The sequence below is a fragment of the Vespa velutina genome, chromosome 5 (genome assembly GCF_912470025.1).
Source record: "Vespa velutina chromosome 5, iVesVel2.1, whole genome shotgun sequence".
In the NCBI taxonomy this organism is placed as follows: domain Eukaryota; kingdom Metazoa; phylum Arthropoda; class Insecta; order Hymenoptera; family Vespidae; genus Vespa; species Vespa velutina.
The window spans coordinates 632,418-638,329 of NC_062192.1; positions in this window are offsets into that span (position 1 = coordinate 632,418).

Here is a 5,912-nt window from a genome sequence, read left to right on the forward strand (position 1 = left end):
AACGAACTTCCGTGAGATGCGAGTAGTACGAGGTAACTCGTCGAATTAACTCCATTCTACGATAAAAATGTGTACACAATTAGATTTGTATTTTCCGAGATTATGAGCTTCGTCTTTCTCCTTTTTTATTTACTTTTTTTTTTCTAATTTTTTTCTCTCTCATTTTTTTTCTGTTTTTTTTTTTTTTTTTTTTTTTTTTTTTTTTTGAAAATACCTATATATTTTCTACGTAGTTTAGCGTAAGACGAGAAAAAAAAACAAAAGATATAAAAAGGTACAACGAGATCGTCGCGTGTTCGAGAGAACGTTGGAATCTTTTATTTTCTAGTCCCAGAAAAGGTATTTGTTTAAGTGCTACGAGTACGAAAAATATAATTAGAAAATTTTTCCGACACAATGAGAAAGAATGAGTGAGCGAGAGAGAGAGAGAGAGAGAGAGAGAGAGAGAGAGAGAGAGAGAGAATGAGTTAATATTCAATTAGATTTTTTCACAAAGCATCTCGATTACAAATAACAAATTTAGCCGCACTTCATTATGATTATTATATTTTGTAATTAATAAACGTTCGAACTTTTGTTGGTACCAAAGTCATTATTTTTATAAACGTTCCAAACGTGAATAATGACCGACCTCGTCTACAAACGATGCGATAGAATAACCAGCGAGAATGGAAAAACAATTATCGTGAAATTTTATCGTAAAAGCGTAATGGACGAGCGTCACCGGTTGAAAGCATATATCTTGATTTTCGATCGCCCCAATGTTACGCCATTTTGAATTAGTATCGTTTATAGGGATTATTATTAGACGCGTTTATTTTGAACGTGATGTCACAGTTTGATTTTTCTTCTTTCAAAATTTTAAGGATTTACGCTTCCATTTACACAATTTATATTTTATCGATTTTAAATTGATTTTTATTCGTCGTAAAAAACGACGAATTCTCTCTCTCTCTCTCTCTCTCTCTCTCTCTCTCTCTCTCTGTCAAACTGAACGAATTTTATGTACGAGAATATAATGGTATGTATGATTTATATATGTACACTTTTATTTTTCTCTTTCAAGATATTGTAAATACGTTGATTCAATAAATATATCGTTGTAAAAATGAAAAGTTTCCTATATTCCACGTTTTTCTCATAATCATCCCTTTTTTTCGACGTAGTTTTACTATTAATTCCCTTCAACGAGTGCTTGTCGGACGTCAAGGAAAGATCATTTATCAAAAGGATGGTAATTAATCAGTGGACTAAACTGCAATGAGACCATCGAACTCGACGAATTTGAACACTTTGATTTGGTTCACTTTTCCTTGTTATTAATGACAATGCGTGGATAAGTTCCGCACGTGCGAAACAACGCGAGAGCGAGACCGAGAAACGCGAAAAGTAATTAATAACGTTTGTACTCGTGTTGTTTTAATATACCAATAAGAGAAATATATATATATATATACATATATATATATATACATATATATGTATGCGTTCTGAGTATTTATGCTGAAAGTGTGACTTCGTTGTTCATACATTCGTAGGATATTAATTATTTTACGTAGCAAACTCTTGGCATATCGTTTCGAGTTACAAAGTGCTTTCAAAACCTCAGTTAAACTGATCACGGTCCGCAAAGCAATTTAGCGAGGAAATTTGCAGTTAGCGAATTGATCGTTCGTAGATTCATTTACAATCGAATCGAAACGAATTTAATACAATTTCCCAAATCTCTCAAACCTTCCATTTTTATACTTTCATACATTTTGTTGAATTAAAATTAAAAATTTTTTTTTTTTCAATAGCATCGCAATTTTAACTAAAATTCAAAGGAATGCTCAAAGATCTGTTATAATTTTTGTACTAATATATAACTCGAATACTTTTTTAATACTTTGTATAATAAAGAAGTTATTCGTAATAGATTCGCTTGGTAAGGCATTCTCAAGTAGAAAGGAAAACGAAGTCGACAGCTGGCGTACAATTATCACGTTCGAAGTGTCGCTTCCGGCTGGTCCGCCTTAACTTAACTAAAATTTCAAGTAGCTCGAGTAGCGTAAAATCCAGCCCCTTCTGAGTGGGACTCTTAGCTTCTGTAAAAAGTCATTTTAACGTATTTCGCTCCTTCTTGCATGTAATGTGCCGCGGCAAAATACGCTTACTGATTTATGTTAGCAATTTTAGACTCTCAACTTTCTCTACGGGAGCTTAATAGACGACTACGGTGTATTATGCCGCGAGAAGAAAAAGAAGACTCCTTTTTGAGTGATCTAAGACAAGAACAAAGAGAGAGAGAGAGAGATAAAAGAGAAAGAAGAAGGGATATAATAGGCATATAATATTAAAAACTTGGTAATAAACCATAGCGCATATGATAAAGATATGAATTCTTACTTTCGATTTTGGATTTTGTGAGAGTATAATCTTATTGTTAAATTGCCAAGGGAATATCTTCTTCCGGCGTGTGATCAACATTAACAGAGTCATCGCGCGTGGTTCTTAACGGAGATAAATGGATAGGACAGCTGAGACTCCGTGTCAATTTATGGAAGTGTCTTTAAAAGTGTCTTTTCAGAGATCTCAAAAACAAGGAAACCGATGCCGCGGGAAAGAGAGAAAAAGAGAGGGTGCCTAAAACAGAGATTTTCTGTTAGAAAAGCCTGAAAAGCTTGTAAAGTTCATCGGTGTCTTTAGCGCAATATCGGCACGTTTTCAAAACAGGACACGTCCCTTGAAGAACGTCGAATGCATCTGTTCCCATCCATCAACGTTAGCCTTCGCATTATCGGCAAATTTAGAAGGCCAAAACCTCAAGTAGATTTTCCTCTTACCTTTCTCTCTCTCTCTCTCTCTCTCTCTCTCTCTGGCTCTCTCGCGTCTCAATATACTTATTTAGATATAATTTTCATTTGGTGAAGAAAATGCTCGCATGAAACACGCTCTGCGTAATAGATTTTCAAGAATATATCGTAGGACACAAGTTCTACTTTTCGAAAGGAAGAGAAGATATCGTGATGATAATTTGACCCGAGTCCCATGACATCGATAAATAACTCTTAAAATAGTACTTCTATATCGAGTAGGTAGATGTAATATAATAAATGGATCGATATAGACGACTTCGTCCTGTATCGCTCTTCTCGTTCTGTATCGCATATAAAATGGTAAGATGGTGCTCGGGCACGTTCGTGACACTTGGGGCTGTTGAGTCTAGACGTGGATATAAAGTCAAGCAACGTTACCACCCTCGAACGAACAAGTACACCAAACTTTCGATGGATATTTCCTTATGGATTCTTCGAGATATTAGAAAAATGACTAAAATCTCTCGAAACTATATCCCATTTGTGTTCTCATTCTCCCGCTCTTGAAGCTCGCGTGGGCGTGATGGTTCGCAATACGTAAATGCGGGAGAAACGTGGGGTATATCGAAAAATACGGCCGTTCCGTCGACTTAACGCATAGTTCCTAATTCGAGTCAGATTTCAAAGCGCTTCCTTTCTCTCTTCCTCTGGTTAGTCGGTCCATTTCTCTTCTCCCTCTATCCCATGGTCGTGTAATAGTCGCGGAAGTTTTCGGTTAATACAACTCGCCGAAGCATTTTCCAGATGCTCGCTCGTAAAACGTCCGGCTGGACTTTTGTTCGCGCCGTGTTTCACACTTCAGACGGTGCTAACGCGCGTCGCTCGTCGACTTTTGAGGTATCGCAGAAGCACCCTCTGTGTACCTTCGCTGGTGTAAGTGTAGGGCCACCCTCCTTCATTCACGAGAAAAGTGCCTGCCGGGCCATCCGACTTTTCGAAACTTCTGGGAATTCTCGAATTCTCGAATGCTCTCTATGCTTATTTTCATATCATTTTATTTCCTCTGAAATTTTTTCCGTTCTATCTCTTTTAATATTCTCACGCAATACGTAAATACGTCAATTCATGAATGTTTATAAATGTATCTTTAAGAAAGGTACGCATCTACATATATACATACGTATATATGTGTGTGTAGATGACTTATTGTCACGATTATCAGGGATGTGAAATCTCTATTTAAAATATATTACATTTATTGGCGAGTAAGGACCGACGCGACGCTATGATTTAAACGGATGCATTAACTCGCAGAGCGGTGCATTAATTCCCAGTATTTTTGGTAGACTATATAGGAAGGAACCGGATAAGTGAAGCATCAAGTTAAAGACGTGGGTGTTTTAGGGACTCGTTTCGGGTATTTAAGGGGAGAGACGGTTGCCTTCTCGAAAGGAAACGCATAAAAACGTTCCTTGTGTCATAACATTACTGCTCTGAAATATTGCTTCGATTATGTTCGATAGACGACGTGAGCCCCGGACTAAAGACTAGTCTCTGCTCTCAGAAAAATTTAAAGCCGCCTTCAACTTTATGCTTTTCACTTCGTCGGGAATTTCGTCGACTCGTCTAAATCGAGACTTTTAATTCTTTACGATAATGTTATGTGTGTCGTAAAAGCAACGCCTTGGAAGAAGCGTACAGTTTTAATAGGAAAAAAAAAAAAAAAAAAACAAAAAAAAAAAAAAAGAAAAGATTAACACCATAAAAAAGAAAAGGATTCCACATTACGTCATTCGTTAGATATTATAGATTACGACATTTATTAGTATTATATAATGATTATCTATTGAAAATTATTAAAGGATTTAATTTGAATGATCTTTAACAATGATCTACCGTCGTTAAAAAGTTACCATCGAGATACATATCGAGAAGTAAATGGCCCGTGAACGAGGTAGACTGACTTAAGAGAAGAACATCTGTCGGCCCCCTGGACTATCCTACGGACCCACCAAAAACTTCATTTGCCATCCGACAGTAAAAGGACCCTTCTTCGGTAACAAGTGCACTCATTACCACCCACGGTGACGGTAATCTTCTGTTATCCCACAAATCAACTACATTAGTCTAAACTAAGCGGTGTCCATTTCTTATTCCCAAATGTGAACCTAGAAAAACGTACTATACGTAATATTATTTGGTATAGGCCAATATAGATTACGTGGATGTAGTACTCCGTACTCCTTTCGAAAAAAAGACAGAGAAAGAGAGAAACGTTCGGTCTCGCCATTGCTAATTTTCGAGGTCATATTTTTAGGTCCTCCCTGAATTGGTATAATTAGGAGAAAAGCAATGAAACGTGTACAAGGGAAGGGTAGGGGGGTACCTAACATTAGCCAAAAATAACTGTGTTCGCCGGGTAAGAATAGCGGATGGGAGGACATAAATGTTTTTGGTGTTACTGACCCGTCAAAATTCTCGGGAGTTTGACTCTCCACAACTTTGTCAGGCGAATGTCTTCAGAGTCCGTCGGATTCTACGATCTTAAAATTGCGTGCATTCGTAATACATATAGGGTGAGACCATAATAACTTATCGTCAACTTCAATATCCACTTTAACATTGAATTTATCCAAAATGATTTCATTCGAGAGCAAATCAAAAATAATTATATCTATAGATAGATATTATTTCTGACTTTGTAAAATAGAATATTTTAAAAATAAATAAAACAAAAAGCTTAGCTTGAAATTAAAGATTAGTACAAAAAATGAGAGAGAGAGAGAGAGAGAGAGAGAGAGAGAGAGAGGAGATCTCTTCGGATATTCGAGTAGAAGAAAAATCCTTTGGAAAGAAACGGTCCCAAAAAAAAAGCTAGTTCGGTGAAGCGAAGAATTTTGTCTGGTCTTTGATACACGTGTGACGTGACATGTGTCTTGTTGCATAATCGATGTATGCGTGTCCGTACGTACATACGTTCCACCTAACAACCAAACTTCCTAACTCTCTTAACCGTTTGACGTGTGTCAAATATTGAGCTACTCGTGTTACCTCGGTCTTCTTCCTCCCTCTCTTAGTAAGCCGAGATGACAACGTTGACCTAACAAAATACAT